Here is a 27,877-nt window from a genome sequence, read left to right as displayed (position 1 = left end):
TGCTAAAATTCGTAATAACATTTATTTTGCTATACCCCATCTCCTTCCTAGCAGGCTGCTTTCATGCTCTTAGAGGCTTGGGTGGCTTGGTTCTGCAAGGGGACAGCAGCCTCCTTGCTTTCATAAATACAGAAGAAATATCATCTGGGTCCAGCGAGAAAACCAATTCACATTCTCTCAACCTGTTGGAAGCCCCTGTTTAAGAATTAATTCACTCTACTGGGAAGGCGCAATTTTCATTTGCCATTTAATAATGTTGGTGCATTGAAGGATAGGAATTAAATAACATATATAAAAAGGATTATTACTTTAAAAAATTGATCCCTACAGAAATGTTCCATTGACGTTCAGTATACCAAAGCACAATAAGAAATGGCATTTTCTGGAGCCAGCACGGAGGTTGCCATGGTAAGAACGATTTTTTTTTTTTCAGTTACCTAGAGAAAGAATAAAGTATCAGAAACATGTGCGGTTTGTTAGCTTCTAAACACTAGCATAGGGATTTTTTTTCTTTCTAAAAAGGAGAATTTAATGGAGAATAAAACCTGTCCTAGACCATGACTTCCTAAAAGGGTTCCGGTTCTTCAAGGAGAATTGTAAACGTATTTGATTGGGGTAGGGGGAGGGGGGAGGGGGCCCTTCACTGTATCAAATGTCCGTGAGGGACCTCTGGGGTGTTTTTTTTAGTATGGCCTGAGGAGCTGGAGATAACACCAGCTCTCTTTCAGGGTTGTTGCTCAGGTGTGCAGTAATTGGAGATCTCCTTTCCTCTGGCCCCTGTGTCTTTTATGTGCTGTTTCGTGCTGAGCAAAGCCAGGCTCACAGTGTAAAGCCTCTCAGCTCTTTGAGTTACTGCAGAGAATGCACGTGCATAGAACTATTTTAGACTTTCTGCAGATGTTAGAGGGGAAATGAAGAAGATCCGTTTGAATTGCACAACCTTCCTTCTCCCTATCTCAATTCAAAAAAGAACAAACTTTAAGTATTTCTATTCTCTAATGTTCCTTCTTTGGCTGTTTTAGCCACCAAAGTCTTCTCTTTGGTGGCCTCTTTCCACTCAGGACCCAGGCTCATGGGCTAATATTTCTCCTAAAATCCTTTTCACCATTGTTTTTCCTCCCCTCTATTTTGGTGAAGAATTTCAGTTCTACACCCAAAGTTGCACAATCCAAATCATCATGGTTGGACGGGTTCAACAAAGTCCTCTGTTACATAAGGGCTAGAAACACTCTGTGTTACGGACCTTGCCCACTGCCCAGGACAAATTAGGTCCTCCTCCTCCTCCAAAAACAGCATCCTTGAAATTCAGCCTCTTTTTACTTCAGCAGTTTTCCTCCCAAAAATTGTTCCCTGCAGTTCCAAGAATCAAAGACTCCTAAAAGCTGAAAGCTGAAAAAAGTTTGGGGAACAAATTTCACCCTCTCACTTTACAACAGAAGATCATTATGGACCAGAGAGGGAGGAAGGACTTACCTGCCCAGGGTCACCTGGAAATTACAGTGATGAAATTGGGATGATAGCCCGGGTCTCTCAGTCCTTCACATCCCCCAACACTCTTTCTGCAGCATCTGTGACATTCAGAATATCTTTGACTATAATGTACAGTCAGAAATACATTTTACATTAGACGCTCCAATATCCATATGTGTATAAATATATGATATATGATACTTATAATTACATGTGAGGCATGCTAATATTTTCTATTCTTTTGTATTCAATTTCACATTTTAAAATATTGGTCATAACTCTCTACCTTGATTTCAGGCCCCAGGAATAGGTTGTAACAAAGGGTTTGAAAAACGTTGTACTACAACCCACTATCAAGTTCATTTGAAGTCAGGGAAGGTTTCATAGAAAAGCTAATTCTTGTGTTGGAACTCAATATAGAAGCAGAAAAATTGAGATAAATAGATGAGATAGAACAAGGATGAGGAAATGTGGTGGTTACTAGCATGCATGTAAATATCTTCTCAGATAAACTATTTGAAGAAATAAAGAGAGTAATTTAGGAACCAACACGTGGTAAATTCTGGTATAAGTATACTGGTGAGAATTAATAAAAGATGGAAGGAATACTTCAGTTCAAAAGTAAAACTATTTTATACTATAGAGAAAATCTTAGTTGTACAAACTAAGTACATAGAATTGAGATTTCTTAGTTCATAGTGATTCACAAACTTGTCATAGATTTAAAGCACTGACCGCTCCTTTCCTGTCCTCACCGGCCTTACCTGCTAATTCAGCCTCCATATTCCTCATTTTCTCCCCATTCTAGATAAAGCTGAATTTTCTCTCAGCTGCCTTTATCTCTAGGGGTCAGGTTTCTTTAATGACAAGGACTCAGGAGCATCTTTCTTGGTTCAGACCTCTCTCTCTTTAGCTATGTGTCTTCCAACCCATGACTACCAGACACTTCCCATAGAAATTCCCAGCCAGGCCCTTAGCTCTGCACCCTGAGCCTCCAACTCCTCCTCCTGTATGGAGCCTCGAATCTGGAACTTCTTTCTTTCCACAATCTCTAAATACACTCCTCTATTGTTCTTGACATTTCCCCATGGGCTACTTACACACCCTACTCCTCACTCTCATTTAATCCATGCATTTAACCCTTCTTTCCTTTTGTGCTTCCAGAATTCATGAAAGGAATAAGTTCTTTCACAGCTCACTACCCCATTCTTGATCCCAGGCATTGACTCCATTTTGGTCCTTTTTGGGGACAATGGCACAGAGATCCCTGCAGAAGCAAACCTCAGAGTTCTCAGGAGGAGAGAATCCTAGAACCAGACCAGAAGTTGAGAAAGAGCAGAGGCAACCACAGAGCACAATCCCTGAGACTATATAGCAGCCAGGTTGGAAAAATTCTGAGCACTTCTTTCCTTCCCTTGTATGCCTTCCTTCTTAGTCTCACCCCACCACTTTGGCTGAAATCAATTGTGAGACCTTCTACCATATTGCCCCTGTACTAACTCACTTTTTTCACTCAAGTTTGTTTTGTTTTTTTATGTTTATTTATTTATTTTTGAGACAGAGAGAGAGAGAGAGAGAGAGAGAACGAGTGAGGGAAGGGCAGAGAGAGAGGAAGAGAGAATCCCAAGCAGGCTCCGTGCTGTCAGCACAGAGCCTGATGCAGGGCTCGAACCCACAAATGGAGAGATCATGACCTGAGCCGAAACCAAGAGTCAGACACTTAACCAACTGAGACACCCAGGGGCCCCTCAAATTTTAATTATAGGTATTTAGGTTTATATCTCAATGCCTATATATGTCTCTGTGGCTGTCAGTGCCTAGCCCCATGGTATATAGACAGCAGGCATGTAATCAATGACTGTCAAAGTGCAGTTATGATCCCACACGCATCCTAGGTTGCTGCTTCAGTCCACTTTGCCTCTGCTGTACCCCAACCCATATTTCCCAAGACAATGCTCTTTCCAAAATGAAAGGAACCAAAGTTCCCAAGTGAGATTGACAAGTGGTCTGTATCTGGATATTTTCCATGACACATAATAAACTCAAGGAATATCCTACCCAACCCAGAAATGTGATCACTCCAGTCCTTGGGAAACATTACAACCTTGTAAGTTTTATTGTATAGATCTTGTTAGTGCTATATTGAGTAGGTGGGTTTTGTTTCTTCCTTTAAGGAGTGTTATTTTGTTCTGGTGGGTAGTTAATATTCCTGCAGATCAGCCTGATCTTTTCAAGATTGTTTTGAAGTTTTGTTATGGAAGATCTTGAGTTGCATTTATTCTAGAGGTAGATTAGCCCTATTCCTAAGGCATCACCTTTCAAGGGTCTCCAGTGAATGCCCAGAAGGTACAGGAAGGTTTCTCTTTTCTGGGAGGTTAGAATGGAAACACCTTCCAGCCCTCTGGAAACTCTAATATCTATTCAGTACGTGGTTTCCAGGTGGCTTTTCTTTCCTCAGTAGTTCTTTGTCTAGCCCCATGAAGTTGCGTTCAAGGGACGAGCAGATTACTAGGCAGATACTTCAGGAATCACTGTGTAGATTTCTCTGTTCAGCTCCCTTCTTCTAGTACTCAGCTCAGTGAGATGGTCATGCGGTGCTTGAGTAGCTCCTCTTAGTGCCACAGTCTGAAAAATGCCTCCAGGCAGAAGGCGGGAGATCACCAGGCTCACACTGTTTGTTTTTTCCCTCTGGGATCACTACAACCGCCCGTTGTTCAACATCTGAAAACAGTCACTGAATACATACATCCAGTTGTTAATGGTGGGAAGACTGGTCCAGTACCAGATACCTCACAGTCATTGGAATAGGAAGTTACGTTAGTTAAATTAACCCTACACTCAACCTTAATGGAGAACACACTCTTGGGATTTATAGTAACTTTTAAAAAGCCTACGACAAGTGTTTCTACTATCTCTTTTTAGTTCAACAAAAGAGACCTGGTTAACTAGCCTAATTGATTTATTCTTTGTTGAAACAAGTGGTGGTCAAGATGTTCAGGCTGTCTGGGGATTTTGTACCAGCATTTCTGTGTCAGCCTGAAGGGCATCTAAGTTTCTAGCAAACCTGAGCCTAGCAGTTCATACTCTTTATAATGGTCCTGTAGGTTTAGGATTGCGATATATTCCCGTGTGCAGCAGATTTCCCCAAGGATTATTGTTCATTGACTCTAACTGGGAAGGTAGCTGAATTCTGCCAGAATTTATCACTTTTCCCTGAAATAAGCCTTCCTGAAAGATATGGGTTGGGCATATGATAGAACAGAGTTTTGAGTTCATCAGTCTGACCAGGACAGGTGATAATGACCATCGCTGACAAGTGTGTGTTTGTGTAGCAGAATGCTGTGCGGTTCTGGACTTCATTGTTATCTGAAAGGTAGGTTGTGGGAGGAGGAGAGTTCTAGCTATTAATTCCTTCTAATCAAAAAGAATCTGATTCCTATAAACAATCAAATATGTTCAAGTCAGTTCACAATACCCACCAGAGCATTGAACAGTTGGAAGTTTTCACCCTTTACTTAGATCCCCTGGGCTCTGTGAATTATAGATGCATCAACATGGCAACGGCACTGTTTTCTTTTTTATAATTTTGTTCTAGATGAACTGAGAGGACAGGTAGGGTTTATAGAGATTCATGACTAATTTCCAGGCAAGTATACTGGACAAGTTTTGATTAGGTTTGTTTCTTGTAGCCGTTCTCCCTTGCTTGAGGTAATACAATCAGAGAAGCAAATGCATCATTATCTGTATACTCAGAGGAAGTGATGCTTTTTTAAACTTTATTTAGAGTTTGCCTCAAATCTCATCCTTCACTTACATATCTTGTACACTACAATCCACAGTGCCTATTTTTTAAAAATAAAATTCTGTTTTAAACAATCTTCAGGAATGCCTGACTCATGATATTTTTAGTAGATAACGATAGTCACTGCAGAAGTTTGAGGTGCGTGAAGGTCATCTACTCCACATGACCTTTCTACCAGGTTATAATGCAAGCGAGTCTCAGATTTTAGCCAATCCGTATATCCTATATACCTTTAATTTCCCCAGTGAGAACTCATTCCAACCATTTGTCAGGCTAATCAGCCATTATTTTCACCAATTTAAAAAAAAAAAAAACTTCTAATATTCACCATGCCAGTTAACAAACAAGGGTATTTTTTGAGGCACATGTAACAGAAGCATCTTAAATAATGAGTTCTGTAGTTCAGAATGCTGGCTGACCATCTGAAATGTGCATTTTTTCTTTTAGAGCCACGGACTGAGTCAATGCTGAAGCTATTTTGAAGTAAATTGAAGATATCTTAACATATTGTCAGACCTGGTCACAAGTATCTCCATTGTAAAAGGCGGTGTTAAGTAAAACTCAATGGGTGTTGGGTTCCTTAAAAGCATTCATACACTGTGTGCACTGTCGCTTTTCCAAGAGGTGATAGGGAGGCTGGTGATGGTTCCAGTGTTCTGCACTTCCTAACCTCAGCTGGTCGTGGAAGCCTTTTTGGTAGTGTAGCCCATGGCACTAGTGTTCCTTAGAAACCACCTTGGCAAATGCCAGTCTGGCTGAGTTATATAGGCAGATGTCAGGAAAAAACCTGAAGGCTAGAAGACGGGTACAGTACTATAACAGATATGCGATAATAAGATCCTAACTAAGGGTGGGAAAGCAAGACATCTTGAAAAATCCAATTAGATATTTAAAAGCATGGAATAACTTGGAACATTAGCATAACTTTAGCACCTTTACTGTAGAGACAGGCAAAGATATGCATAATCCAACGGGATGTCATCTAAATATCTGCAAGTGTGATCTATCCAGGCAGGAATCTCATAAAAAGAATTCAATCCAGGAGTATCCAATCCAGTAGTTCGCAGAGTAGGTGAATTCAGTCAAGTGGTGAGGCAATCTGTGTGTGCATGTGTGTGTGTGGGTGTAGGATAGGATCTGGAACAGATTCAGATCTGTCCCCTTTACATCAAAAGTCTTCAATAGAATTGTCCATTCTTACTGTCTCTCTTTATTCTCCTCCCATCCATTATTTCACTGAAACCAGTCTTGTCAAGGTTGCTAACTCTCTCTAAGTGCTACTTCAAGTGGGTGATTTTTAGTCTTGAGTCAGTTCAATATAACAAACATTTTCAAAACTTCATCTATTTCATCTAAATTTTCACTTTTATTGACATAAAATAAGTGTCCTCTTGTTTCCTCTTAAATACCTACAGCAATTCCAAATGTAGCTGTTGATCTTTGCCTATGTCATTCTGAAAGCATCTTTTTTAGGAGCTTTTCCGCCCCTTCATGTTCGCATGGTACTTTTCCTTTGATACTTTGCAGCATTTTCGGTGCTATTACTTACGCAGCCTTGGTGAACCATTAATGATTGAAGGTACTTTACAAAATACCAACTAAATTGCAGAAAAAGAAGTTACAGCAGAGTAAACTACACGTTTCAGAAATCACAGAGTTCAGACCAGCCTGCCATAGTACTCACTGGCTCATAGTCTTTGTGTTTAGAGCTAAAGCTTATTGGCCGACAGCATTAAAAAAAGAAAAAAACCCAAACCATCTGGGGGCGCCTGGGTGGCTCAGTTGGTTGAGCGGCCGGCTTCGGCTCAGGTCATGATCTTGCGGTCCGTGAGTTCGAGGCCCGCATCGGGCTCTGTGCTGACAGCTCAGAGCCTGGAGCCTGTTTCAGATTCTGTGTCTCCCCCTCTCTCTCTGACCCTCCCCCGTTCATGCTCTGTCTCTCTCTGTCTCAAAAATAAATAAACGTTAAAAAAAAAATTAAAAAAAAAACCATCTGTAACCCTTGCTTTCATTTCCTGGAAATGTGCCATAGCACTCGAAACACAGAAACATGTAAATGTGAATGTATACATAAATCGCATACATCACCATGGAGACACACACATCATGTTTTTAAACTTATTTCTGAGATAAACAGCATTATAACAAGTCAGAGCTGCCCCAGCCGGTATACAATGGGGTGTGCTTCTAAATATAAAAGGCAGGGGCAAGTGTATGCATAAGACAATAAACCTGAGTCCTCATATGTATTCCCATGATAGTATCCAGACTGGGTAGGACCTCATCACCTGATGTGAGTAGATTTGCCCTTGGAAATTTAATCCCATGCAATTCAACTAACAACCCATATTTGTTAGGGATAAGGTGCTGGCATTTGTAGTTATGCACTGTAGACATTGATAACTATTATTCCTTCAAGACCAAAGGCAACAATATCTGCTAAGTTGTAGGATGCTAACATACCTGACTCTCTACTCGTTGAATTGCTCCTCCTAGGTTTTGCCTTGGAGTTAATGTGAGCGCTAGGGGGGGCTGGGGAAAATGACAATTCTCTTCTGTGCTGGGCCCCAGGCAGGTGCTGTGGTGAGGAACGACTTGTCGACATGGCGCGGGGGGGGGGGGGGGGGGGGGGGGGGGGGCGGGGGGGAGCGGGGGGGCGGGGGCGCACTATAGCTCGGGATCACAGTGTTCCTAGGGGTCTATGAAAATGTTTTCATTTCTATTAAAATCAGAAGAAAGGGGCACCTGGGTGGCTCAGTAGGTTAAGTGTCCGACTTTGGCTCAGGTCATGATCTCTGTTAGCTGTGCTAACAGCTCAGAGCCTGGAGCCTGTTTCAGATTCTGTGTCTCCCTCTCTCTCTGCCTCTCCCCAGTTCACACTCTGTCTCTCTCTCTCTCTCTCTCTCTCTCTCAAATAAATAAACATTTAAAAAATTTTAAATCAGAAGAAAAAATCTAAATGTTTAGGCAGAATAAAATGTTTTGATATATAATATCGATATATTCATCTTTATACCAATACAAACATAAAATTGTAACTTAACATTTTTTATGGAGAAAGGGGCCATCAAAGCAAAAGTGCTAAGAGCCCATGAGAGTCCCAGTGTCGTCCTGGTTGTGGCCAGAGTGGAAATCTCTTCTGACTGGAAGATTTTGAAGTAGAAGACAGAGTGCTGCAGAGAAATGGCCTCTGTGTGTTTTCCCACAACAAAGGCAGAGGCAGTGCCTTAAAAACATCCCCATTTATTGATTCTTCCTGCCCCAAATCACAGGGCTGATCCATAATAGAATACATCCATTGTATAGACTATGGGCAGCTGTTTCCTGCTCAGGGAGGTAGCAGGGTTCCCTGAGGGGTCAGAATGGAGTGGCTAGTGCTTGTTGCGTGCAGATGCAAAAAGAATGCCCAAGACAGGTGTGGTATTAATAATGTCATCAAAGTTTAGCAAAAAGAAGCAAACCTATGACAATAATATTTGAAGTTGGTAGGGGAGAGGGGTGTCTGAGAACTGTTGTGTCCGGAAGCAGCAAGTCCCCAAGGAGATAGGTTAGTACAGATTGGAAGAGGATGATGCAGAACTGTGTCTTCAAATATGCTATTTTACCCTGTCGTCCTCACTGGAATGAAGTAGGTATCAAAATTATCTGGAAAGCTTTTACAAAGCGAGGGATTCCACTGAAGAGTCTAATATTTACCCCCACCCCTCTCTGACACACACAAGGGAAGTTTCCACACCCTCCCTTTAAAAATCACTGCCATAATAAGCTGCTATTACCGATGAGAAGATACTGTGTTTCTCACTATGATGGATCAAAAAAAAACAACACACAAAACAAAAAACTAATAACTACTGATGTAAAAGACAGAAGAGTACTAAGATACTGAGAGCTACCACTTCCCTCTTATCTACTATGTCCAGTTATTCTAGTACTTTGCATATTTTAACTCACTTTAGTCTTCACAATAATCCAACGGGGGGGGGCATTATTACTACAGTCATTGTATAGAGAAACAGGCGCAGAGAGGTTAGGTAACTTGACTACAGTCACACAGACAATAAGTGTCAGTGCTGGTGTTCAAGCCCAGGCACTCAAGCTCTGGAGTTGGTGCTATTACTGGTCATTGAGTAGAGGAATTGGTAGTTAAAATGACACTAACATATGTCACAATACCTGTCCACATGAACTATTTACTAAATCAATACATTTTACCAATAACATCACTTGTGTTTTCCCAATTCCTTGTTTTACAAAACCCTAGGAGAGAACTCCCTCCATTGTCACTGAAACAGGACTTCTGAAATTCTGGGTGGATCCAAGCAGTTCATCTGGAGGGCCCTAGCAAAGAACTATCACATTTCAAACTTCCAAAATGAAGTAACTTGCCAAATTATGAAGTAACTAAATTCATACTTCAAGATGTTACATGTTTTGAAACAAATCTGGACTTACTCATATTTGTAATCATTTACCCTAATATTTCAACATGTGTTTCCTCTCTCCAGTGGATTACAGAATCCAGTTCAGATAGATTTCTCAACTCGATCTTGAACCTAAGAACTCCTTCTAATTCACCACACATGTGTCAAAGTGCAAAGGTATTAGAAGCCCATTGCTTTGCTTTTTTCATCTTATGCTTCGATTACTCTACCAAGAACTAGAGTAGGTCTGTAAGGGCACCAAGCTCTTCTTTTTTCAGCCTTTAATGCCCTGTCCCATGTGCTTGGAGCCTTGGAGGCTCAGACTTGGCCCACTAGTGCCATGCCCTTCCCCCAATCTAAGGAGAATTTTACCTTTCAGGAAAGAAGGCTGTCCTTTTGAAAGCTTTTCTTCTATTGAAGACATTCAACCATCTAGAAAACTTTTTTTCTGAAGGCACATCTCCCCTCTCCAAATTAACTATCTAAACCCAAAGCCAACCTTGATTTAAGGGTGGATAATAAATTGTTTTACATCCATGACGATCTGCCCAGTTGAAAATGGAAACGGATCCATGACAAGAATTGTGGAAAACTGTGAAGGGAAGCAAAGTACTTTGTCTACAGAAGTAAAATGGCATGGAAATATTCTGCCCTTTCTTTTTATTGTGTGTGTAGCATTTAGTGTATTTTTATGATTGCAAAAAATAATACATAATTACCATGGCTATTTGGAAAACAAAGGCACAAAAGATAAATATAAAATAATCCATAGTTTTACAGCCAGAGATAACATATGTTAATCATGTTAATTCATGGGCATATGTCTATCTAGTCACTAAAGGAAGGACATGTCCTGTTGACTCTTTTGTTATATGACTGGTTTTTTCCTCTTCAATCAATATATTCTGATATTTTTCATATCATTAAGTATACTTCTACTTAGTGATTCTTTGTTGATGTATCTGGTCTAGAAATTGGATCTAACATAATATATTTGATATATATATTTAGGTTGAACATAAAATTGCCATTTTTGCAGGTTAAATAGTTGAATATCATCAATTTTATATGTTTCCACCTAATATTTTCCCATCGCTGGATTCTTAGGTTATTTCCAATTTTTTATCTTACAAATAATGATGTGATGAACACTTTGCACATAAATCTTTTTGCAAGACTATGATTCTTTTCTTGGGATATATTGTTAGTAGTGAAATCACTGAGTCAAGAAGGATGGACCTTTGATATGGCCTTTGATACATGTTGCCAACTTTTCTTCCAGATAATGCTGAGTTATAATCTCTTTGGCAGCTTTAGTGCTTAAAAAAAAAACCAAAAAACAAAAAAACCTCAATTATTCTGTTTAGCTAATCTTCATACCAAAGCAGGAAATCATGTCACTGTTGGTTACCTTCCCAGCATTTAAATTTTATCACACAATATTTTTGCATGCCCAGAACCTTTATAAATCCATGGTTAATGCAGATGAGTGATAAAGCTTGCTTAAACCCAGCACCCAGCTTTTTAGTTCATGAGAGCTTAGTTAAAAAACTAGAAGAAATGCCTTCCCTTCCACTCAAGTCAATTCCCCTAGACTGCATTACCTGCTATGATGCTAAAAATGGCCAATGCTTCATTTGTGGGCATCAAGTTAAATTGCACTAGAAGATGCAGAAGCCACTATTTTGTTTTGTTTCTTAGTTGTTTTAGATGGAGAATAGTGACACAGTCAGTGAAGGAAAGCTGAGGGAAGATATGGTGTAGTTACACGTGTGCACATGTTTATGTGTATGAGTGCGTATTAGGGAATCCTGGGGTTCATTCTTCTACAGGTAGCAATTGATTGGGGTGTAAAGGAAAGATGTTAACAGGTTCTAAAATTTTTCATTTTTAAGTTTTATTTTATTTATTTTGAGAGAGAGAGCAAATGGGGGAGGGGCAGAGGGGAAGGGAGAGAGAGAGAGAGAATCCCAAGCAGGCTCCGCACTGTCAGCACAGAGCCCGATGCGGAACTCAAAGTCACAAACTGTGAGATCACCACCTGAGCTGAAATCAAGAGTCAGACGCTCAATTGACTGAGCCACCCAGGTGCCCCTAAAAAAAAATTTTTTTTAAGTGTGAATCAGCCATAATGAGTCAAAGGCTGAGGTGACAAAACCTGTATCTGAAAGTTCTTGCTTTAAAATTTCATCACATTTTATTTATTTTTATTTTTATTAAAAAAAAAATTTTTTTTAACGTTTATTTATTTTTGAGACAGAGAGAGACAGAGCATGAACGGGGGAGGGTCAGAGAGAGGGAGACACAGAATCTGAAACAGGCTCCAGGCTCTGAGCGGTCAGCACAGAGCCCGACGCGGGGCTCGAACCCACGGACCGCGAGATCATGACCTGAGCCGAAGTCAGACGCTTAACCGACTGAGCCACCCAGGAGCCCCAAATCTCATCACATTTTAGATATTATTTTAAGACTTTAAGAACATGGTTGCACTTGACTTGAAAAATGTTATCTAAAATATTCTTACTATGTGGACTTCCAGACAATTTAGAATCAACATCTTTGTAGGGAAAGGAAACAAAACTCAATTTCTTTTCCACATGTTGTCTAGTTAGTAGTGTTTCAAGTGCTACTTCTGAGTTTTCTGAAGTCCTTTTCTATACAAATCAGGTAATTTAGCCCCAAACGTCTTGTTTTGCCAGTGGAACTTACCTAGTAATTGCTAGTTTTATAGTTCTCAAGTTGCTTTGGGGAAAATTGCTTTCGGGAGACAAGAAAAGACTTTTGTCGTCTTTAGACTCAGATTAAACTACCTAAGTTTGAAAGAGGACATTGCAATAGACAATGTACAACCTGATAGAAAATATATCCACATAATTTGCTTGTATGTAAAACAGACAATATGCACATGGGGTTATAAAGGCAGATAAGAAAACTACAGTCATTGTAGTCTTTCTCCTTTCATAGAAAACCTCAACTCATATTAGACATTTTCCTGATAAAGAATATGTTTTAAAAATCATCTGCACCTCCCCACTCACAAGCTGTACATTTGTAAATCTGGAATGACAGGTGAGGGATAACTCTGGTTATCAAAGCAGGAGCAGAACTTATAACTTAAAGTTTGTTATAATAACACCAAAATTCTAGTTATCCAGTTAGTAATAATTTTGAAAAGCTACAGTAGTGAGATTGGTAATCACACCAGTGCTGCTGACAGTGTGAATTAGTGCAAAGTTTCTGAAGATGAAGTGACACTATGCTTTAATAAACTTAACATTTTTGTATCTCTTAACCTTGTAGTTCTGCTAAAGTAAAAGCACAATTTGATGTGTGGGGAAAGATTCATGAACAAATGAAACATTCGTACTATTAATTTGATTGTAGTGTTTGGAAACAATCCAAATGTTAGAGGAACGCATAAAAAGTTATGTCATATGCTGGAAAATTATGTAGTAAAAAATGACATCTTCAAATGGTTTCGTAAATGGAAAATGAAAATATTAAGTGGGCAAAGCAGAACATATTATATATACATAAATTGTATACGTGTAAATCTTTTCACATTACTAATTCCTTGTCACGATTTGGTTAATATAGGCTTAAATGAGTAGGAAAAAAATCTTGAAGGAAATATACCAAAGAAACAAAAACAAAAGACCTATGGCAAGAATGATTACTGATAATTACTACTTTCTGATGTACATTTTTCTCCTATTCTAATTCCTCTGAAATGAATATATATTAAAGTGAAATAATATTTTGAATAATAATATTCATAAAATGAAAATTTTTAAAGTAGAAAAAAGAATGGAAGGGAGAAGAGAAGGAAGGGAAGGAAGGAGGGAGGGAGGACGAAATACTGATTTCAGAGTGGTTTGGAAATACTGATTTCAGAGTCAGACACTCTGAAATCAGTATTTTAAGGAAAATGTTATTCTGAAAAAGAAAACAAGAAAATTTTGGTTGGACTGATGAATGTAGTAGTACAGATATGACTATTTCTCTGTTTCAAACTGTTCCATGATATGGGACAGAAAGACACATGGACTGAAAGATAATAAGAGCTAATAGTTCACATTAGGTGGACTTTGGTCCCTGGAGTTTAAAAACAAAGATAATGTGGGTAAATGTGGTGGTATTTATTTGGTGTATGTTTGGTAACTCCAATAACTAGGTATCAGCTACCTTGAACATAATTCAAGTCTCTCCTCTTCAGTGAGGCCCTTCCCCGCCTGATCAGATTCTGTAAATATCTGCCACAGACTCATCTTCTCATTCTGTCTAGTATTTTTCTTTCTAGGGGCCATGGTTCATATCTTTCTGTGTCTGTTACCTAGCACTACCTACCTTGTCAGACGCTTCATTGCTGCCAACAAAGGAGCATATATGAGTCCAAGTTCTTGGTGAGAAGACAAAAAACTGATTCTGAATACTTTAGTAAGAAAGGGAAATCATTGGAAGAGTCTTGGGTTGCAGACAGAATGCAGAAAAGGCCGGACATGCAGATCCCAGCAAAAACAAGGGAGGAAAGCATAGCCAAGAACTTTTCACAGAAACCGCCTCATAGAACGTTGTCTCTACTGTTGTTGCTGTGGACACATGGCTGCAGTTGCAGGGACTAAGAGCTGTCTGATCCCACTTGACAGTCAAGAACTGGGAGAGACATCCGCCTGGCCACTCTCGCTGCCGGGGGCAGGGGAAGTGTAATGTCCATCTCCCCTGGCCTCTGTACTGGGAGTCGAAGCTTGACCCCCTCGTTATTGTTGAGAGTCTCCTCAAAGAAGAAGCGTGTTTGGATAGTGGGCAGCCAAAATGTCAACTATCCATTATGAACGGCCATGATGATGAAACCCTTAACATCACTTTCAGACACACTTGGGGAATTCATACCTCCTATTCCTGCAACTTTAGTTTCTGTGAGTCTGAGTGTCCTGGTTCCCAACAGGAGATCAATTACACCATGCACATAGTAAGAGTATCACTGAATTTAAAGCTACAGCTGCCCCCTTGTCATTTGAGTCTACTTGTGCCAATAGAACAGCAGGCACAAAAATAATTAGCACACTTGCAGGAGTCACTGATGATTACATGGAGGTAGATTTTATGCTACATAATGGGCTAGGGGGGAATATATTTGGCTCTCAGTGTTCCACTGGGGCTATATTAATACTTCCATACCCAGTTTTAGCTGCACACGGGCAAGTGCAACCACTCGCCAGTGGCTCAGACCACCCCAGGGAGGAAGGTCTGGGTCACTTAACCAGACAAGCCACGCAGACTAGCCACGCAGGCTAGCATAAGTACTAACAGAAAGGGATGGTAATCTAAACAAGTGAAGGAGGAAGGTGGTGGAATGTCCATTGTTGTCCCAGGACAAACTGCAGTAGTGGGGCTATAGTGCCTCCCATCAAATCTGCCTTTGTCAGATTCCCTTAGAAATTGTGAAGAATCAGGGGTGCCTGCGTGGCTCAGTTGATTTAGCTCAGGCCATGATCTCATGGTCATGAATTCAGCTCAGGTCATGATCTCATGGTTCAATCTGTGGGTTTGAGCCGTGCCTTGGGCTCTGTGCTGACAGCTCAGAGCCTGGAGCCTGCTTCAGATTCAGTGTCTCCCTCTCTCTCTGCCCCCCCCCCCCCGCCCCCCACTCTCTCTCTCTTTCTCTCTCTCTCTCAAAAATAAACATTAAAAAAATTGTGAAGAATCTATATGTAGATGGAGTGAACTTGATATAAGAAGCGAGTGGATCTGACCAGTACATGGGGAGGATACGGTGAGTGCTGTTGATGTGTCACCCAGCTCCAGTTTACTGAGCTGGGGCATCAATCACCACCCAGCTGCTGTGCTTCTTCTCCAGAGAACCGTCTCCAGCCAACAGGAGCTGCCTCGAGAAGTTTTGCCCTCCCACCCCACCACATGTAGGAGCAGCATGAAGCCAACGGTTGACTGACACAGGACCACAAAAAGCCAGTCCCCTTGTCTCAATATGAGATAAACAATGTGGTGCAATTTATGCTCCAGAGCTCCCTATGGGATCACCGTGAAGGTGGGCCCCCACTGAGGCCTCATCCTTGCTAGCCAGCTTCCCTTGCCCTATCCTGGGTTCATGGTTCCCTCTCTCCTGAAAGTATCCCCTCAACAAATCTCCCGCATACGCATGCCCATCTCAGGCTCTGCTTCTAGGGTGATCTCGAATAGTCACCATTAAATATTTTTTAAAAAGACTTTTTAAAAAATTTATTTATTTTGGGGGGGGCAGGGCAGAGAGAGAGGAAGAAAGAGAGAGAATCCGCAGCAGGCTCCACACTGCCAATGTGGAGCCTGACATGGGGCTCGAACCCACGAACCACGAGATCATGATCTGAGCCGGAACCAAGAGTCAGACACTTAACTGACTGAGCTAACCAGGTGCCCCTAAAAAGACTTTCTTATTAATTACAAAGAATTTGATGTCTTAGGTGGTATTTTAGTTGTACTTCTGTAACAAAGATCCTTTCGCCAATTGAAGCTGTTATATTTGGGTCACTTTTTTCCAGTTTTTAAGTTTTTCCAGAGTGTGCTTTGTGGGAAATAAGGTTCCCAAGATAGTCCACACACACGCACACACACACACACACACACACACACACACACTCTCACTCACACACACACAAAACAGTAAAGGATTTTGTGTCAAATGGTTTGAGAAACTCTGCAATGTATGTGTCAGTCTGGGAGACTCGTTGTGCACGTGATCCATGGAAGACTGTGAGGTAGCAGCACCCAGTGCTTAAATGCCCCAACAGATCTGTTTTCAAATCCTAGCTCTGCCACTAATCAGGCTTGGGATCATCATTTAGTTTTTCTGATCCCAAGTTTCTCATACATAAAATTGATGAGCATATACCTTATAATTATAATGCAAGAATGAAACAGTAGAATGCACAAAAAGCACTCAACACAGTACTAGGCACATAGTAATCAGCAATAAATCATGACAAGTAAATAAATAAAAATAAGTGACTTGAGTTGCGGGGGAGAAGACTGTTAAATTTTCTTGACCACAGAACCCTTTCTTTTTTAAAAAACATACGAGTCAGAGAAAAAAACAAAAGATGCATTTCAGAAAATGCTGATTTGGTGAAATTGAATCATGCTCACTCATTACAAATTAGACAGCATTATGTAAGAAAGTGAACCAGGTAAACAGTTAAGCAAGATAACTTGGGCAAATACCCCCAGTGACAATTCAGAGATCTCTGCATGAAAAACAAAGCAAAACAGGGGTGCTTGGGTGGCTCAGTCAGTTAAACGTCCGACTTCAGTTCAGGTCATGATCTCACGGTTTGTGAGTTTGAGCCCTGCGTTGGGCTCTGTGCTGACAGCTCAGAGCCTGCTTCGGATTCTGTGTCTCCTCTCTCTGCCCCTCCCCCGCTTGTGCTCTGTCTCTCTCTGTCTCTCAAAAATAAATAAATGTAAAAAACAAAAATTTTAAGACAAAACAAAAACCCAAAAGTAAAGAGTCGTTATTTTAATTCTTAGAAAATTAGCCCCTGCCTTGCTTGTATTTTCCAAATCAATGCTAACTTTCCACTTTGGTTACATGATTGCCCAAGTATTCTTGATATTTGCTTACCTAGTTATATGTTATGTGTCAACTTGAAAAATTGGAATCCCCCTGCATCTCGAGTCTGGGTGACCCTAGTTGATTTACAGCCCCCACCCCCAACCCGGCCCAGCGCCCCTGGGAGGGATCAGAGAGAGCACAGTGGGACAGGAAGAGTAAGAGGCTCTGTAATAGCAGAGCAGTAGCTGGAGCCAAAGTAAGAGGCAAGGTGCTTGTGCTTTACTTGATAGGACAGGAGGCTTCAGCTAGAACATTTTTATGGAATTAAGTCAATAAAGCAGTTCCTTTATTCCCAGAATAATAATGAGAAAATTTCAGAAAAGGAGATTCTGTAGGTATTATGTTAGTTTGCTACGGCTGCCATATAACAAAACTCCACAGAATGGGAGTTTTTATTTTGTCATGGTCTGGAGGTTGGAAGTCCAAGATCAAGGTGTGGGCAGGTGTGGTTTCTGCTGAGGCCTCTCTCCTTGGCTGGCAGATGACTACCCTCTCACTGTGTCTTTGCATGGCCTTTTCTCCAGATGTGCCCATCCCTGATGTCTCTTCCTTTTCTTATAAGGACACCAGTCCTATTGGATTAGGGTCCCAGACTTAAGACCTACTATACTTACTTACCTCCTTAAAGGTCCCATCTTTGAAAAAAGTCACATTCTAAGATTGGCTTTCAGGGGCGCCTGGGTGGCGCAGTCGGTTAAGCGTCCGACTTCAGCCAGGTCACGATCTCGCGGTCCGTGAGTTCGAGCCCCGCGTCAGGCTCTGGGCTGATGGCTCGGAGCCTGGAGCCTGTTTCCGATTCTGTGTCTCCCTCTCTCTCTGCCCCTCCCCCGTTCATGCTCTGTCTCTCTCTGTCCCAAAAATAAAAAACAAAAAATGTTGAAAAAAAAAAAAAATTAAGATTGGCTTTCAACATATGATTTTGGGAGCAACATAATTCAGTCCATAACATATTCGGTAAAAATATAGATCAGACATATTTTTTGACTGCCATAAATTCTATCTCTTGAAGAAATATTTATTAGCCTTGACCTCAGTGAAAGAGTTCATCTATGAATATTTACTGCTATAGTGTACTGCAAGGTATGACTTTCCTCTCTGCACTCCTAGGGAAATGCTATTTGCATACAGAGTAATCATTTTAAAATCATTTCATCACTTAGAAGAGAGTGGATCTCCTCTCTCACAGAGCCTTCCCCAAAAGGCCATCTGTGTCAGAGTCATATACTTCTATGGGGAGAAAGAGCCAATTTGGGGTTGGAAATCAGTATTCTAGTCATGGTTTTACCTCTATGTAGTTGGAAAGTTCCCTTTCCTCCTTAGGGCAAGGCAAATTCACCCTGCAGCGGTTCTCTTGGGAAACAGGTTTCCGTTTTGGCTTTTTTTTTTAAATTTAGGTTCAAAATGTGTCAAAGATCATCTGTGCTTTGCTGTTTTCAGGCAATTCTTTTGTTAGCATATCCAGCATTTGGATGGCATACAAAGTAGCTAACACATTACCATGGCATGAGTCCAGGCTTACAAACTAAACAAGATAAACTAGTTAATAGAAACAGAACTTTACAATACAGACTCTGATTTCAACAGAGGGGGCAAAAACCCAGAAAGGTTATTTTTTGTTTTTTTGTTTTTTGTTGTTTTTTTTCCTTTTATTGCCACAGATATGGTTCCCCACTCCCCTCTTCCTAACAAAATGTTTATAAAGAGAAAGAGTGTCTCTTCCAAGTTTTTTTCTTGGATGAGTTATTTGCAGATTATGTGTGTTTTGACGGCCTTCATATGGGTGGAGAATAGAAAGAGCTGTCATATGGAAATTCATCAAATGTTAGAGCTAATAAAAAAGCATTACCATAATACAGTATAAGACCTTAATTTTTCATATGGAGAAAAAAAACCCACAAAAACTCGAGGTCCTGAAAATTAACTAACCAAGTCCAGATGTGTCAGAGATAGCATTGGGTCATTGCCATGTCTCCCAGCTAAAACATGAATTCTTCTACACCAGAGACAGTGATTTATGCTTCTTTACATTTCCTTTAAATCCCAGCAACTGCTGGGCACATGTAACACTCTAAAAACTCTTGTGTATCAACAATGCCATTATCCTAAAATGATGGTAGAGTCTAAGAGCATTAAAGTTCTCAAAAACAGAGGCATCTGGGTGGCTCAGTCAGTTAAGTTTCGGACTTCAGCTCAGGTCATGAGCTCACAGCTTGTGAGTTTGAGCCCCATGTCAGGCTCTGTGCTAACAGCCCAGAGCCTGGAGCCTGCTTCGGATTCTGTGTCTCCCTCTCTCTCTCTGTCCCTCCCCTGCTCACATTCTCTCTCTCTCTCTCTGTCTCTCTCTCTCTCAAAAATAAATAAATGAAGGGGCGCCTGGGTGGCGCAGTCGGTTAAGCGTCCGACTTCAGCCAGGTCACGATCTCGCGGTCCGTGAGTTCGAGCCCCGCGTCGGGCTCTGGGCTGACGGCTCGGAGCCTGGAGCCTGTTTCCGATTCTGTGTCTCCCTCTCTCTCTGCCCCTCCCCCGTTCATGCTCTGTCTCTCTCTGTCCCAAAAATAAAAAAAAAAAAAATAATAATAAATAAATAAATAAATAAATGAATATTAAAAAAATAAACATTTAAAGTTCTCAAAAACAAACAAAAGGGCAGTGTTAATTTCATAACAGAACCATGTAAAATTATTTCAAAAGATTAATATAGTTTGGTAAAATAATCCCTAAATCTGATGGTATCATCAAGGGAAAACCACCATGTGATTACCTAATATGTTGTCATATAGAATCAAATAAATCTTTCAGAGTTAGAGAGAACCACAGAAATTATCTAGCACTAGCTCCTAATTTTACAGCTAAGAAAACTAAAGAAAAAACAAGAATAACTAAGACTCTCTCTTGAAGAAGAAGCTGAGATAGCTTTTTATAAAAGACAGTGTAGTATCGGCAAAGCAACAGGCAAATAGATCAAAGGACAAAATCGGGAACTCACAGAAAAGACCTATGCACTTATCGAAACTGGATATGTGACCGAGTTAGTACTAGAGATGGACAGGAAAAGAGTGCATTTATCAATAAAAGGTTCTGGAACAGTTGGTTACCCATATGGAAGAAAAATAACATGGCACATCCTACCTCATTGCATAACAAAAAAAAATTTTTTAATCCCAAGTAGATTGAAAGCATAAATGTTAAGACATAAATACGTGGAATTTTATACCATGTTTATGACTTGGAGTAGGAAAGGATTTCTTAAACAAGACATAGAAAGCACAAAACATACAGAAATAGATTAATAAATGTGACTACATTAAAGTTAAAAACACCTGCTTATCAAGACACACTATGAAAAGAATGCAAAGAAAATCCACAAAAATACCAAAAGATACTGGCAACACATGTAAATAACAAAGGACATGTATCCAGGATATGTGTAGATTTTCCATGAATTGTTAAGAATAAGACAATCCAATAGAAAAAGAATGTTAAAGACATTTGAACAGTTACTGCATAGAAGGAGGAACCCTAAATGAACGATAACCTAGCTAGAGATATTCAATCTCACTATAAGAAAACACAAATTAAAGCCACAATGACTTCCAATAATGTACCCACCAGACTGGCCCAAAACTTCTACAATACTAAGTGTTGATGAGTGTGCGGTGCAATAAGAATTCTTTTACTGTAGGTGGGATTACAGATTGGTGCTAGCGCTTGGAAACTTTCCCTAGTGAGGTGACATGAACATAAGCCACAACCCAGATAAATGGACACGTGTGTCACAGAAATGAGTAAAAGTACTCATGGCAGCACTACCTATCCAAAACACGAGAAAGCACCCAAAGTCTTTTTAGCAGATAAATTGTGGAACATGTATGCAATTAAATACCCGAAAGCAATGAAAATTTTAACAAATTGCAGTTCACACATCAACATGAATGAAATGTAAAAATAATAAGACTGAGTGAAATAAACAAGTCACAAAAGAATATTTCCTGCACAATTCCTTGTACATGGAATTCAGGCGTGGTGAAATTATTTTTTTATTTTAATTTTTTTCAACGTTTTTTATTTATTTTTGGGACAGAGAGAGACAGAGCATGAATGGGGGAGGGGCAGAGAGAGAGGGAGACACAGAATCGGAAACAGGCTCCAGGCTCCGAGCCATCAGCCCAGAGCCCGACGCGGGGCTCGAACTCACAGGCCGCGAGATCGTGACCTGGCTGAAGTCGGACGCTTAACTGACTGCGCCACCCAGGCGCCCCGAAATTATTTTTGTTAAAGCAAAAAACTGGGGCTTCTGGGTGGCTGAGTCGATTTAGTGTCCGACTTTGGCTCAGGTGATGATCTCATGACTTGTGAGTTCGAGCCCCACATCAGGCTGACATCTCATATCCTGGAGCCTGCTTCAGATTCTGTGTCTCCCTCTTTCTCTGTGCCTCCCCTGCTTGTGCTCTGTCTCTCTGTCTCTGTCTCTCTCTCTCTCAAAGATAAATAAACATTAAAAGAATTTTTTTTGAAAGCAAAAAACTAATACAAAAATCAAGATAGCTATTTTCTCTGGGAATAAAGAGAGCACAAGGTAGTGTCCAAGTTACTGGACAAGGTAAGAGATTTTATTCTAGATCAAGGTCTTATATTTATGACTTGGGTTATAGTTTATGGCTTTTATGGCTTTATGATTATTGTTTATATTATACATATGTATGTTTTATATTACCTTCTCTATGTATGATATTATTTTGCACCACAGAAATAATTTTTTTAAAAAAGGCAAGAAAATCAATATGGAAGAAAGGGTACTAGGCTTGCAGTCAGGAGGTACTACCATAAAGTCAAAAGTTAAAAAAAAAAAACAGGTTTCTGTAAACGTTTAGTTACTCAACTGTTCAGTAGTGGAAAGCGTATTTGGGGCAAGGAGAAGCAGAGTAGTGGATAGTCTTTTTAAGTTCTTTGGATAATATCATGGACTACTTTTGAAGTCTGGGGATACTTAAAAAAAATTTTTTTTTAATGTTTATTTTTGAGAGACAGAGAGAGACAGAGCATGAGCAGGGGAGGGGCAGAGGGAGAGGGAGACACAGAATCCGAAGCAGGCTCCAGGCTTGAACTCATGAACGGTGAGATCATGACCCGAGCCAAAGTCAGACACTTAACCAACTGAGCCACCCAGGTGCCCCAAAGCCTGGGGATACTTAAACATCATTCCATTGCCTAGACATCAAGCACTTTCTGAATGCCAGAATCTTTGCGGCATTTCTTTGTGTTATCACAACAAATCTACAAAGACTGTGTTATTGTATCTGTTCTATAGACAAGAAATCTGAGGCTCAGAAAAGTTAAATGCCTTGCCCAAATCAATCCAGTCAAAAAGGAGATAGTATACCAGAACTCCTTAAACTCTATTGTGCAGATGAATCTCCTGAGATATTAAAATGCAGATTCTGACTTCAGGAGTTCTGGGAACCCAAGAATCTGCATTTATAACTGGTCCACAGACCCACTCTGAATATCATGGGTTCTGGAGCCATGCTGCCTGGAACCATGATGCTACCATTTAATAGTTTTATGGCACAGGACAGTTACATTCCTTTTTCTCATCTGTAAAAAGGGGGTAACAATAAGGCTTAGTTCATCAGGTTGTTGTGATGTTTATAATATTCATGCAGGGTTTTGAATAGTGCCTGGCACTTAGAAAGCATTTGAAAATAGTAGTCATTTTTAGTAAGTAACATAGAGCTACATTTCTAATGAAAATTTCACTATTACTAAAGGAGCTAATAAATTATACCAGAGAGCCCTTGGCACAAACATTAGGAAAAATTGCCAAGAGAATCCTAGCAAGAAACTCTGCCATTTTGACTTTTTATACTCTATTCATACATCTTGCCCAATCTTGTTACTTCATGTGACTTTATAGAAAAATACTTAATACCCAGCAGACTTGCTTATGTGGAGAATAATTTCCCACATCTTTCTGCAAACTAGCTGCACTATGTATGAGGAAACAATTTTCTGGGAAAACAGCTAAGACTGGGAATCCATCCAGTTGTTTAAAACTGCTGATCAAATCCAGACTGACAAACAATTAAAAAAAATTTTTTTTTCATGTATTTTTGAGAGACAGAGTGAGACAGAGTGTGAGCGGAAGAGGGGCAGAGAGAGAAGGAGACACAGAATCTGAAGCAGGCTCCAGGCCCTGAGCTGTCAGCACAGAGCCTGACGTGGGGCTCGAACCCACGAACTGTGAGATTATGAACTGAGCCAAAGTCGGATACTTAACTGACTGAGCCACCCAGGTGCCCCAAACAGTTTTTAATAGAAACTATTTTGAAGTTAAAACGTTACATTAAATGGAATCATTGACTAATGGTATTTTGAGGGTATTTCTCACTGTTTGCAAGTGAGAAACAGCATTAGTACCAAAGTCCTCTCTTCCCCAACATCCTAACAACACTGCTGTCCCTCCCTAATCATTCAGGTTCCAGCTGTGATGTGGTCTTTGTTCATTCCTTTCCTTTATCAGCCTGTAAGATTATATTCAGCAAGTTTATAAAGGATCTTAACACCACCAATAACCGTGGTCTTTGGTCAGTGGAGAAGCAAGCCAATTAGCTTGGTTGTAAATGCACTTTCCAAAGAAAATAAATGTGTGTTCCCATTTGAAAATGCAAGGAACCTACTGGGAAATAATAACTTGGATGCCATAAACCACTCCTGCCCACCCCAACAAAGGGACGACAATCCGATTCAGCCAAGGGACAAGCAAAACAACTTAGCTGAGTCTCCACAGGTACATCTGTCAGAATGATTAACCTTAGTCACAATCAGACATAGTGACCTCCATTAGTTAGATAATGGAGGTGAAAACAGATCGTGTTCCTTTATTTCCTGGCCAATTACACAGCCCTATTTTCCTCTGTGGTCAATAGAAGTGACCTAAAAGCTTTTGAGGCACCAGTCTAGGTACAACAACCCTTCAAAAATTATTTTGTTCTCTCATTTCTTTGCAGGGGAAAATATCCCAAAGGGTGCTGTTTTGTAGACCAGCAGAGACTGTTTAACTGTACTCTGGAATAGAGAAGAAAAGCAAATCTGCCTGGTGGCTTTTGCAGTTGAATTTCCTCTTTCAGACAACAATTAATTTAGCCCATTGTCTGAAAAAGAGACTGAGCTCACTGTGAGCTGGGCTCTGTTTACACTGCATTCTATCATTTTGTTTCCATAGCTTTGTGAGTTTGAAAGTCAAACCAAACTCATAATTAGGTTACTTGTTTAGATAAAATATTATTATTATTATTATTATTACTATTTGGGGTTAAAATTCTCTCTGGGAATGTCCCACAAAGACACGAGGGAAGTGACACAGGAATCCCAGAGTGCTCTTTCCTGAAGACAGAGGAAAGGTTGCAAAACCTACGGAAACACAGGAGTATCTGCGAATTTGAAAAATTGTACAAACATTGACTATGCACCAGTTTAATGCTGAGTTACTGAGACAAATGCAAAGGGTCTCTGCCCTCAGCATCTCATACCCCGTTCGGCAGGCATTCAAGATTTGGTTCTGCCCTTCTCAGGACAGCACAGGAGAGGGGCAGCTGCTAACTTACTGAGAGGCCAGGCTAGCCCCCTGACCTCCTTTCCCACACTGGTATGCATATCACCAGCTTAAAAGGAACTTCTTGGTCACAGATCCACACCCAGAGTTGCCTAGAATACTCCCCAGTCGTTGTATCCAGGACCTGGTATAGGGTGAGCCACCGCACAGGATGAGTTGTGGAAACTTCTCCAGCACACTGAAACATTTCAGGCCTGCCCTCCAGTACTGGCACCTGGCAACCACAAGCCACCACCTTTTCCTCTCTTCCTCTGAGCACATGCTCCTGCTCACTCCCTTCCTGTAACAAGGCCACTGTGTGACACTTCTGCCCTGCCAGCACCGCCTTCTCTCTCTCTTTCTCTCCACCTCTTCCTTCCCACTTACTGCTTCTTTATGAAGTGCTGAAGTGCCAGGAACTCATAGCACCGAAAATCAAAGATTAATAGAAAAGCGTTTCCCTGTGAGGTTGCGCTGGAGTTGTTTTCTCCCTCCTCCCGCCAAGCAGACTTCCTGGTCTTTGTTTATCATTGGCTCAGGGCTAAACTCACTGAACCTAGCAGTCTCTGGGCTGCAGGGCTAATGGAGGAAGGCCCAGCGGGAAGCAAGGCAGCTGCTCTCACCTCACTTCCATCCTCTGCCTACTCCCAATGCCATGTAGCTGTTAGAATCCCAACGTGACAGAAGAGAAATTCTCATCAGAGAAGTTAATTGGCCTGCCCGGGAGCACACAGCTCATATGGTCTCCTTCTGAGATGCATGACCAAACCCCCACACAGTCTTGCAGAGCCTCTTGATCTTTTCCTGCTCCCAGAGTCGAGGGCTCCTCTGCATTACCACAGAAAACCATCTCTCTCTCTCTTTTTTAAGTTTTTATTTATTTTGAGAGAGAGAGAGATTGAGCGTGAGTGGGGAGGGGCAGAGAGAGAGAGAATCCCAAGCAGGGATCTCTCTGCACTGTCATCGCAGAGCCCAGTGTGGGGCTCAGACCCACGAACTGGGGGATCATGAAACCAAGAGTCAGACACTTAATGGACTGAGCCACCCAGGTGGCCCAGAAGACCATCTTTTAGAGGTGGAGCAAGGGCTGCAGGCCATGGGGAAGGGGCATGGCTTCCTGACAGGAGTGGCAGCATGAGGCCCAACACTGGGGCCTGCTGTGGTGAAGGTCAAGCACAGAGCCACTTCCTCAGAAGGCCTGATGGTTTCGCTTTCCCACTGCTTCTGCTCATTTCTTTTAAACTATATATCACTGTTTAACAAATTTCATGTTTCTTTAAAGTCAGTGGGAAAGTGCCACTTCTGGAAGGCTGTGCTCAGAAAGTCATTTTGCTTCCTGCTCCCTAGCCCCCTCTTTCTTGAGTTCATCTTAACTTTGCTCTGTGCATGGGAGCTGGAAGTCTGCACCTGCCAGCACAGCTCATCAAGGCTCCCTGCAGAAGTGACACGGCTGTTTGTAGTAGCCCCAGGAGCCGGTAAGGGCATTGCCTTAGCTCACCACTCCCATCCCCATCACACCCATCCCTCCCCCCCATCACAAAAACACAAATCTTATTGGAAACGCAGTGTCTGATGTGCATCTGCAGCTGCCAGGTGAGCGCTCTCGCACATCTCCCACTGTGCTGTTCTCATCCAGGACCACACAAGCCACTTCACAGAAAGTCTGCAGCCACCCCTATGCCACAGCTTTATTACCTTTGAGAAGGCCTGTCTTCCTGTCTGAGACGCCAGTCTATGGTATCTTCGGGTATTTTCAGTTACTGTTTCCACTTAAAAAGTAATACCCTCCTTCATCCACCCACCTGTTTACCCAAAATTTATCGGTGGGGCAACTATACTTCTCAGTGTACCAGAATGGTACTGGTTTATGCCTTTTATCCTGACATAGTTATTAATGGCATCCTCTTTTACTACCAAAAGCAACCCAGTTTGGGGGATCAGTTATTTGGTCACCTTATGTATTGAATACATGCTATAGGCCGGCCCTGTGACAGGTCCTAATGATGCAAGGATACATTAAACAAAGTCACTTCCTTTTAGGAGCTCACAAACTCAAGAACCTTATCTCTACATTGTACAAGGATCTCTGAGCAGGTATTATCTTTGATGGCTCACCCCAACCTGTCTTTCCCTTCTGGTCACCCTCACTCAGGCCCAGTTAATTGGTGTTGCTGTGGCATTCTCTCACCCTGTTGGCTGTCAAGCCTGTTACCCTCAGTGTCCCACAAGAACCCATGTGTCCTGCAAGAACCCATGTGGCTATATATTACATTTCAGCATCTCATGGGGACATTTGTGTGTGGCTTTTCCAGGTCCCATAGACTTGTGTGCCCTTACATTATCTACATGGATGTCCTGAGATGCTCCATTAATATCCCCTATGAACACTTTCATATGCCTCTTCAGTGGGAATGGACCATTGCTTTCCTTTGGTCTCATGCGGTTGCTACTTGTACCCATCCATTTTCCCATGTGGATATTCCTGTCCATCCTTCTAGTGTTGCACGTTGGGCTTTTGTACCACTCCAATAATGCAGGCTCCACCAGTAGACCCCCACTTGAAGGCTGCAGGCCCTGAAGGGTTACAGAGTAGCAAGGAGTCCTTGGGTGCAAATGTGAGCAGAGCAAATTTCATGAATGGTTAAAAAAACCCTCCTCTTATTTATTTATTTATTTATTTTTTTAAATTTTTTTTTCAACGTTTTTTATTTATTTTTGGACAGAGAGAGACAGAGCATGAACGGGGGAGGGGCAGAGAGAGAGGGAGACACAGAATCGGAAACAGGCTCCAGGCTCCGAGCCATCAGCCCAGAGCCTGACGCGGGGCTCGAACTCACGGACCGCGAGATCGTGACCTGGCTGAAGTCGGACGCTTAACCGACTGCGCCACCCAGGCGCCCCAAAAAAACCCTCCTCTTATTTAAAAAAGATTCTACCTCAGAGCCACTTGGTAAGTTTGTATGAACAGCAGATTTCTAGGTTTCATT

General features: G+C 41.3%; 1 long non-coding RNA gene across 1 annotated transcript; it reads right to left on the bottom strand.

The window, feature by feature from the left end:
- LOC131512168 (uncharacterized) lies at positions 1-25,614 on the bottom strand. Its single transcript, XR_009262007.1, has 2 exons — positions 25,278-25,614; positions 1-1,568 (listed from the first exon to the last, which is right to left on the bottom strand). It is a non-coding gene; the product is annotated as an uncharacterized LOC131512168 (long non-coding RNA).
- Positions 25,615-27,877: the final 2,263 nt, after the last annotated feature.

This window comes from Neofelis nebulosa, chromosome 5, assembly GCF_028018385.1.
Source record: "Neofelis nebulosa isolate mNeoNeb1 chromosome 5, mNeoNeb1.pri, whole genome shotgun sequence".
Classification (NCBI taxonomy): Eukaryota; Metazoa; Chordata; class Mammalia; order Carnivora; family Felidae; genus Neofelis; species Neofelis nebulosa.
This window is presented reverse-complemented; position numbering and strand designations above follow the sequence as displayed.